A 9,273-nucleotide genomic window follows, 5' to 3' on the forward strand; every position below is an offset into this window, starting at 1 on the left:
TTATTGGCAAACCAAACTCACCCGTGCTGGCACAGGAGAGAGTCGAGGGCGGAGATTCGAGTTTACCGCGCGGAAGGCGGCAGCGGTAAACCATTTCCGTATTTTTACCATGAAAACTCCATGGATACGCTACCAGAACCATTGCAGATGGAGAGCGGGGCGCTCTGGGAGAGACGCGTCCGTGGTGTCGCTACGATCGGAAACGACTCGACGGCATAAGATGAGAAAATTCTCTTTTGGAGCTGATCATTTCTTTTGCACTGCACAGAGACCGTAAGTACCCTTTCAGCTTTCCATATGTGTTCAGAGAGAAGAGAGAGACCCGGTTATGGGACCACTGGGTAAAGCTTGGCTCTGGAAATCAAGAGAGCTGGGTTCTAATTCCACTTCTACGATCGCGGGAATACCTGCTCCGCTATGCCGTCGGTGGTCAAAGTGTCTGACCAAAAAGCAGCCCGTCGGTGGTTCTGTGCGTGGAAAAGAACCTTGCAAACCAGCTGGACAATGGGAATGGCGAAGACCGCAGCGGCCAAGCGCTTAGTAGAGTGCGTGGCACAGAGTAAGCGCTTAATAAACACCATAATTATTATTATTACCTGGGCAACCACCTGTCCGGTTGCCATGATACGGCACAGCGTCGGCACAATGCTGTGGTCGCTTCTAGTTTTAATAGGCCCTGGATGGAAATCACCTTTGGACTCACTTTGCAACGTGCGCATTACACTCCTTGACCCAGAAGGAACACGAAAGGAAAAGCGGAGCTTAGTCTGGGAAGGCCTCTTAGAGGAGGCGGGCCTTCAGTAGGGCTTTGAAGCGGGGGAAGAGTGATTGTCTGGCGGATTTGAGGAGGGAGGGCATTCAAGGCCAGAGGGAGGACGTGGGCCAGGGGTCGGCGGCGAGACAGGCGAGATGGAGGCACCGTGAGAAGGTCGGCATGGGGGGAGCTGAGTGTGCGGGCTGGGTTGTAGGAGCGAAGCGAGGTGAGGTAGGAGAGGGCGAGGTGATGGAGCATTTTAAAGCCAACGGTGAGGAGCTTTTGTTCCAACCTCAGCGCCGCAGCTCTTACACCTATAAACTGTAACTGTCTCCCCCCCGAAACCATAAGCTCCCTGCGGACAATCAGTGTCTACCGACTCCGTTGTATCATACAGTGCTTCGCACACAGTAAATGCTCAATAGAGTCCACTGATTGATTGATTCAAGAGGCTGAAAGCAGTTTTCCCTCGTCTTTCTCCTCAGCTGCCTTTCCCTCACCTGTTTAACCACAAAACCAAATTCTCCTTCTCCTTGATTGATTCAAGAGGCTGAAAGCAGTTTTCACTCGTCTTTTTCCTCAGCTGCCTTTCGCTCACCTGTTTAGCCACAAACCCAAATTCTCCTTCTCCCCTAAAAGCGACCTCTAATTTTCTGACAAAAGCATTATTATCTGCTCTGGGCTAAGATCTTGGCTGTGCTAATGACTCACGCTCATGAGATTTCTGGGTCTTGAAGGAAGCAGAACCTGACTTTGACACCCCCCCAACCCCCACCTCAAGGAGATCTATAATTCTGACTTCCCACAGTAGGCTTGATGGGGCACAAAAATAGGAGCAAGCTGGAGAGAATTAGAGGTTATCAAGACGGGCCCAAAACTGCAAACTCAAAAACCATTTCCCCCCACCCAGCAGCACTTATGTAACAAAGCTTTTAATTCTGTTGCTTCACCCTACTTGTAATTGATTTTAAGCATCTGTCTTGCCCCACTAGATCGTAAAGCTCCTTGAGGGCCCGGATCGTAGCTCTTTACTCCTTCGTACTCCCCGGAATCTTCCGCCACAGTAAGGGCTCAAATAGTCTTGATTGATTTTCCATTTTTTTAGGGTATTTGTTAAGCACCTACCAAGTGCCAGGCACTGAAGTAATAATAATAATAATAATGATGTTGGTATTTGTTAAGCGCTTCCTATGTGCAGAGCACCGTTCTAAGCGCTGGGGGAGATACAGGGTCATCAGGTTGTCCCACGTGAGGCTCACAGTCTTCAACCCCATTTTACAGATGAGGTAACTGAGGCACAGAGAATAATAATGTTGGTATTTGTAAGTGCTTACTATGTGCAGAGCACTGTTCTAAACACTGGTGGAGATACAGGGTCATCAGGTTGTCCCAGGTGAGGCTCACAGTTAATCCCCATTTTCCATATGAGGTAACTGAGGCACAGAGAAGTTAAGTGACTTGCCCACAGTCACACAGCTGCCAGGTGGCAGAGCCGGAATTCGAACCCATGATCTCTGACTCCCAAGCCCAGGCTCTTTCCACTGAGTGAGGTTGGACACGGTCCATGTCCCACATAGGGCTCAAAGTATTAGTCCCCATTTTACAGATGAGGAAACTGACCCAGAGAGGTTAAGTGACTTTCCCAGAGACATACAGCAGTGGAGCCTGGATTAGAACCCATGTCTTCTGACTCCCCTGTCCGTGCTCCATCCACCAGGACATGCTGCTTCCCTCTGGCTACACCACCTACCACACCAAAATAGCAAAATTATATTTCTTTCCCCATTGTTCGGCCCAGCATGTGAATGTCCACTGGGCAGAAAATGTGTTCTCAAATGTGTATGTATGTAGATAGTCTATATAAAATTAATTCATTCATTCAATCGTATTTATTGAGCACTCACTACGTGCAGAGCACTGTACTAAGCGTTTGGAAAGTACAATTCAGCAATAAAGAGAGACAATCTCTGCCCACACCGGGCTTACAGTCTAGAAGGGGGGGAGACAGACATCAAAACAAGTAAATAGGCATCAATATAAATAAATAGAATTACAGATATATGAACATCAAAACAAGTAAACAGGCATCAATATAAATAGAATTATTGATATGTACATACATACACAAGAGCTGTGGGGTGGGGAGAGGTTCAACCACACCTTTTCCAACATACAAATTCACACTTTTTATGCTTATCATGTGCCAGACACTGTACAAGAGAAGCAGCGTGGCTTAGTGGAAAGAGCCCGGGCATGGGAGTCAGAGGTCGTGGGTTCTAATTCTGGCTCCGCCACTTGTCTGCTGTGTGACCTTGGGCAAGTCACTTAACTTCTCTGGGCCTCAGTTACCTCATCTGTAAAAATGGGGATTAAGAAGTGTGAGCCCCACGTGGGACAATCTGACTATCCCGTATCTACCCCGGTGCTTAGAACAGTGCTCTGCACATAGTAAGTGCTTAACAAATACCATAATAATAATAATTATTATTATTATTACTAAGTGCTGCGGTAGATGCCGGCTAATAAGGTTGGACACAGTCCCTGTCCCACACTGGGCTCACAGTCTTAATTCCAACTTTACAGATGAGGGAACTCAGATGAGGGAACTGAGGTCTCGAGAAGCGAAGTGACTCGCCCACGGTCACACAGCAGACAAGTCGTAGAGGCAGGATTGGAACCCAGGCCCCCCGATCCCCGGGTCTGTGTTCTTTCCACTTGGCTGTGCTGTAGAACTAGGGAGTGAAAAACGGAAGGCTGAGCAAATGAAAGCTGGCAGCTGCTGAGATGGCCAGAACCCCAAGTTCATTCATTCAAGTTGTATTTATTTTTTTTAGGGTATTTGTTAAGCACCTACAAAGTGCCAGGCCCTGAAGAAATAATAATAATAATAATAATATTGGCATTTGTTAAGCGCTTACTATGTGCAGAGCACTGGTCTAAGCACTGTTATTTATTTTACGGCAGAGCACTCTACTCAGCGCTTGGCTCTGCCGTAGGTTTTGGCGGATGGTCCCCTGGGTTAGCCTTCACGGGGTTGTTTGCTTTCGTGCGTTTGGAGTCGTGAGACCGGAGGAAGTGCTCCGATAGTGGGGAGGAGAGAAGCGGGGATAGAGGGGACTGAGAGTATGAATACTGATGACCCAGTGAGGAGCTGATGTGTGGAAACAGCAAGGCTTAGTCCAGCTCCCCCAGGCCTGGGAGTCCGAGCACCTGGGTTCTAATCCCAGCTCTTCCACTTGTTTGCTCTGTGCCCACGTGTCGGTCACTTAGCTTCTCTGAGCCTCAGTTTCCCCACCTGTTAAACGGGGAAGCAGAAGCAGCATGGTATAGTAGATAAAGCACGGGCCTGGGAGTCGGGAGGTCACGGGTTCTAATCCCGGCTCCACCATTTGTCTCTTGTGTGACCCTTTACTTCTCTGTGCCTCAGTTACCTCATATAAAAAATGGGGATTAAGAGTGTGAGCCCAATCTGGGACGGGGACTGGGTCCCACCTGATGAACTTGTAACTACCTCAGTGCTTAGAACAGTCCTTGGCACGTAGTAAGCGCTTAACAAGTACCATCATTATTATTATTTTCCCTCCCTCCTTAGATGGTGAGCCTCATGGGGAACAGGACTGTATCCAACCTGATTCTTTTGCATCTACGCCGGGGGTTGGCGATACCACAATTATTTTATATTATTAGAATACAGAAGCAAGGAGAACAAAAAGTCTACATGGCTTTTTCTGGCGTCTCCAACTCAGGCGGGTGGGTAGGCGTAATAATGTACACAAACACATTATTATGCACTTCTCTTCTATCTCTTTTTACAGAAGCATCGCATCAAATGCTGTATCGTATCCCAGCATCGTATCGCAAAGCGCTCAGTACAGTGCGCCACACATTGACTCACTCATTCATTCAATCGCATTTATTGAACGTTTACCGTGTGCAAAGCCCCATACTCAGCGCTTAGGAGAAGTACAATAAACAGACACATTCCCTCCCCACAACGAACTTAGAGTCTAGTAGGGACTCGATAAATACCATGGATTGATTGATCAGATGAAGGAAGCGATTGGAGAATTTTTTTTCACTTCCCCTTTTTTGTTTTAAACCACGATTTTGGGCGAGTGTTTCCCGTGAATCCAACAATCCTAAATCTAAATCTGGTTCAGCCTCATCCTCCGTCTCCATTCTCCTTACATGATGTTTGGTGTCACAATGCTGCCGTTTTATTCTATAGGTGTACATCGTTCCTAAGGAAAATATATTCTCGTGCTTCGGAGGAGGTGATGTGTTTTTTAAGTTCCTTCTTAATCGTCAGGCGACTGCCGCGTAATGATCAATGGTAACTAATTGGAAGCAAGAGGGAATAAATGGGTCTTATTTAGACAGCGTTCTTAATTAAAAGAGGATTTGTAATACTGCGGGGGATGTTTAATGACTGACGAGGGGATTTTTTTTTTTAACAAAACCCGAGTCTTTAGAAATTACTTCTTCACAAAATTCAGGTACCTAAAATCTTTCATTTTTTGAGATCTCCCCGGTGAGGTTTTGGGCTGGAAGGCACGAGGGCACTGGGAAAAGCCCAAGGGAAGGAGTCGCCGTTCCGGCAGTGTGATCTAGAAGCCCGAACGGTTCGCAACGGAGCAGGGAGGTCTATAAATTCCCTGGGAGTGAGGAAATGGTAAGCAAATGACAGGCTGTTGCCTAGAGAATTAGGAAATGAATAACAATGCTTTCTGGTAAATTAACCGTATTACATCTGCACTGGAAAGTAATGGAAAAATCCTTCTGAAATTGAATAGTAATTGGCCTACATCATTTACGTAAAGTGCATAATTTTCCTACTTCAGTGGGCTTTAGCTTGATTTAAAGCACGGATATTTTCTGCCCTGTTCCTGAAAGCGTGTTTGGCCTAGTAATTAGGAGGGGGACTAGAAACCAATTTGGAGTCACTCTGTGACCTTGGGCAAACGTCATCTCGCTTTTTCCACCCCTCGGTTTCTTCCCTTCTCGTTTGGATAAGATGGGTCTTGCAAACTCCTGGAGGACCAAATGTGAAGTGTTAATCCCTGGTATCATTACTGACCCGTTCCTTCTGGGAGACAGGGGCCACCTTGCTCAGATTCCTAGAAAGAGACGCAAAAGGAACTCTTTCGCTAACCCAAGCGTTCAAAGGGGAAGAAAGGGGATGTGAAATCTGGCCAGAATCCAAAAGGGAACTCTGCCTACGAGTCCTCTGAAGAGTTGTGCAACTCTAATTAGACCCGTCTAATAATGATCAAAATGTAGCATTTGTTAGGCGCTTGCTGTGTGCCAGGCACTGTTCTAAGCACTGGGGTGGATACAAGCAAATCAGGTCATAGAGGGTCCGGATCCCACCTGGGGTTCAAAGTCTTAATCCCCATTTTACAGATGAGGGAGCTAAGGCACAGAGAAGTGAAGCGACCTGCCCGAGGTGACACAGCCAACAAGTGGTGGAGCTGGGATTGGCGCCCAGGTACTTCTGACTCCCAGGCCCGTGCTCTATCCACTGAGCCACACTGCTTCTGCAAAAGCATAATATTTTAACCTACTCCTTGAGGACGGGGATCGTATAACTATTTAAAGTTGGTATTTGTTAAGCGCTTACTATGTGCAGAACACTGTTCTAAGTGCTGGGGTAGATACAGGAAGCAGCGTGGCTCAGTGGAAAAGCCTGGGCTTCGGAGTCAGAGGTCATGGGTGCGACTCCCGGCTCTGCCACTTGTCAGCTGTGTGACTGTGGGCAAGTCACTTAACTTCTCTGTGCCTCAGTTACCTCATCTGTAAAATGGGGATTAACTGTGAGCCTCACGTGGGATGACCTGATTACCCTGTATCTCCCCCAGCGCTTAGAACAGTGCTCTGCACATAGTAAGTGCTTAACAAATACCAACATTATTAATCAGGTTTTCCCACGTGAGGCTCACAGTCTTAATCCTCATTTTACAGATGAGGTAACTGAGGCACAGAGAAGTTAAGTGACTTGCCCACAGTCACACAGCTGACAAGTGGCAGAACCTCTCCCACACTCTTGGTAGACCTTAAAATGTAAGCTTGTTGTGAACAGGGAATGTCTCTACCTACTCTGTTGTACTGTACTCTCCCAAGTGCTTAGTACAGTGCTCTGCACACAGGAAGTGCTCAATGAATACCACTGATTGATTGCTCTGCACAGAGTATGCACTCCATAAATGCTACTGATTACAATGTAAAGGTGGAAAAGAAATTCAAACTGAGATATAATAGCACAAACTAAAATTTAAACCAGAAAACCCCAAAATAGATCACCCCCGTAACTTCTCTGGCCTACTTTTCCATCAGCTTAATTAGGTGATAGAGAGGCTGCTTACCATGTGGACCTGATTTGTAAGAGCTGGAGAAAAAAGCCACCCCCTCAGTGTTCGAGGACCAGGAAAGAAAAGCCAGAAATTCTATCTGCCTGAAGAAAACTCTGGAGGCTTGGCTCCCTCCAAGACGGCCCAATATCGTGTCAAAAACTAGGGAGTTAAGTCAACCCTCTGGGAAAATGAGGAGCAGCGTGGCCTAGTGGATAGAGCAGGGGCCTGGGTACTAACCCCCGCTCTTCCATTTGTTGGCTTTGTGACCTTGGGGAAGTTATTTCATCTCTTTGTGCCTCAGTTACCTCATCTGTAAAATGGGGATCAAGAGGGTGAGCCCTCTGAGGGGCAGGGTCTATGTCCAGCCCGATTAAGTGGAGTCTACTCCAGCGCTTAGTACAGTAACTGGCACACAATGGACACTTAGCAAACATCATTTTTAAAAAAAGAAAAAAAAGGTTTCGCCTTTTCGATCACTCCCTTGCCAACTTCCCCTGACTGTTTAGAATCCCCTCGGCCGTCACCATTGACTGACCATAATCCAGCACCGGGAAACAGTCGCGATTTCTAAACTGAACTTAGTTTGGGCCAGAGGGAAGAAACGTTTCCATTCTCTCCAGCACAATTCAGCTCCATCTTGAGAACATGATTGCTTTAGAGTATTTAGAAATAACAGTGTTGTTTTGAAAAACGACCAGCTGAGAGTCGAATGGTGAGTTTTGTCCAGACCTGGGAAGAACTGTAGAGAGCGAAAGAAGCAGCCGGTCTCCCTCCACCCTTCAACGAACTGACCCCTTGTTCTCCAACCCACCTCGCCCACTCACCCGCTTGGACACACACTAGATCTGAGTTGTCCCTTCCCAACTATCAACCCGCCCTCTCCCACCCCCCCAACCCCCGGCTCCCCACAAAACCATTCGATCCCCACTCAGAGGCCTCCTGCATCTAGATCCCGCTCTATCTATCCCAGGTCTGTGCCTCTGGATCGGTGTCCTTTGGGCATTTGGTATTCACTCCACCCTCAGCACTTACGTTCAGATCTATAAATTTTAGATTATAAATGAATTATTTATATTCACCTCTGTCTCCCCTTCTATTCGTTCATTCATTCAATCGTATTTACTGAGCGCTTACTGTGTCCAAAGCACTGTACTGTGTGGGAGAGTACAGTATAAGAATAAACAGACATATTCCTTGCTCACCCATGAGCTCACAATCTAGCAGAGAAGACAGACATTAGTATAGATAATAAATAAGTAAATTACAGATAAATACATAAGTGCAGTGGGGCCGGGAGGGGGGATGAATGAAGGGAGCAAGTCAGGGCAACACAGAAGGGAGTTGGAGAAGTGACGAGGACTTAGGGAAGGCTTCTTGGAGGAGATGCGCCTTCAAGACCGTACGCTCGTCGTACACAGGAAACATGTCTACCAACTCTGTGAAACTGTACTCTCTTAAGCGTTTACTACAGTGCTCTGCACACAGCCAACCTTTCATTGAGGTCACCGTGCTCTATTCAGACTCCCTTCCCCACCTTCCCTCTCTTAATGCACAAATCCACGCCCTCAAAAATGTCCTCTCCACCAAACTCAGTTTCCCTCTTACTATGATTCCTCCTCTTCTCCCACTCCCTTCTGCGTCACCCTGACTTACTCCATCCACCCTCCCTCCCAGCCCCACGACACTCGTGTCTAGATCTTTAATGAATTCATTCATTTATTTATAGATTTACTTATGCATCTCAATGCCCGTCTCCCCCTCTTAGACTGTGAGCTCATTGTGGGCAGGGAATGTGTCCATTGATTATCATATTGTACTCTCCCAAGTGCTTAGTATAGGTCTTTGCACACAGAAAGCACTCAATAAATACGATTGAATGAATTCAATCTTCCTACTCCCTTCTCCTGGAAACATGATTTAACTTCTTAGCATAACTAGCCCCCTGGTTCTCCTCTTCCCTCTCTGGCTGATTCTTCTCTTCCCTTGTCATATACAGCCTTGACTCTCATCAGCCCCCATTCTCTCCTCTCTCCATTTCACATTTCATTCTCTGTTGCCCGAATGATTTTTCTGAAACATGTTTCTGATCCTGTCTCCTCTGATGGTTTTCCATTTCTCTCCACATGGGGAAGAAACTCCCGACCATTGGCTTAAGACTGTGAGCCCTAG

The sequence above is a fragment of the Ornithorhynchus anatinus genome, chromosome 19, assembly GCF_004115215.2.
Source record: "Ornithorhynchus anatinus isolate Pmale09 chromosome 19, mOrnAna1.pri.v4, whole genome shotgun sequence".
In the NCBI taxonomy this organism is placed as follows: domain Eukaryota; kingdom Metazoa; phylum Chordata; class Mammalia; order Monotremata; family Ornithorhynchidae; genus Ornithorhynchus; species Ornithorhynchus anatinus.